We start from the raw sequence: 686 nt of genomic DNA, 5'->3' as shown, positions 1-686 counted from the left end.
TATCATTTTCTTTCCATTTTGTGCAATCCTAAGACTCAAGTGAAAGTGGTAGAGGAAACCCTTTGAAAAGGAAACAGAGAATGTTCAGAGAATTAATAGGCACCAAAGTTGTGCATTAATCATTAATTTCCTTCTCTGTGGACAGATATCACATTCTTCTAGATTAATGGTCTTTTGTGTGACATGGGGCAATAACTTAACCATTCCTAGACTCATGTTTTGTTTTAGATTAGGAAGAACATTCATGATTGCAAACCCACTAGAGTGTAATCTGCATTGAAGGTCAGCACCAAGTTGCTAAGATATTTGCCTCCAAATTTACTAGTGATGGGAGGCTCAAGAAAAGGGGGAAGTATGAGATAAGAAGACAATTTACTCTGATTCAGCTTTCTTCTTTTTTATTCCTGGGTTTTTCTGACAGTCATGTGTGTGTATGCTAGCACCAGTCTTACTTATAAAGGCTAAGTGCGTGATGCTCTGTATTTAGTTTTAAGATTCTAATAAGAATTTTATATTAGTATACTGGCAGCACAAAAGGAAGGTTGTGTGGATTCAGGTTGATTAGTTTCAGACATTTCTGGTGCAAACCTCACTGGTGGGAGAAGATGTTCTTGGGAGAGTTGGGTTGTCTTTTAATGTAACTTTTTTATTTTTCTCCTTGTGTCCACAGATTCTTTTTGAAAAGA

This window comes from Spermophilus citellus (genome assembly GCF_964194105.1).
Source record: "Spermophilus citellus genome assembly, chromosome: 2".
NCBI classification, from domain to species: domain Eukaryota; kingdom Metazoa; phylum Chordata; class Mammalia; order Rodentia; family Sciuridae; genus Spermophilus; species Spermophilus citellus.
This window is presented reverse-complemented; position numbering follows the sequence as displayed.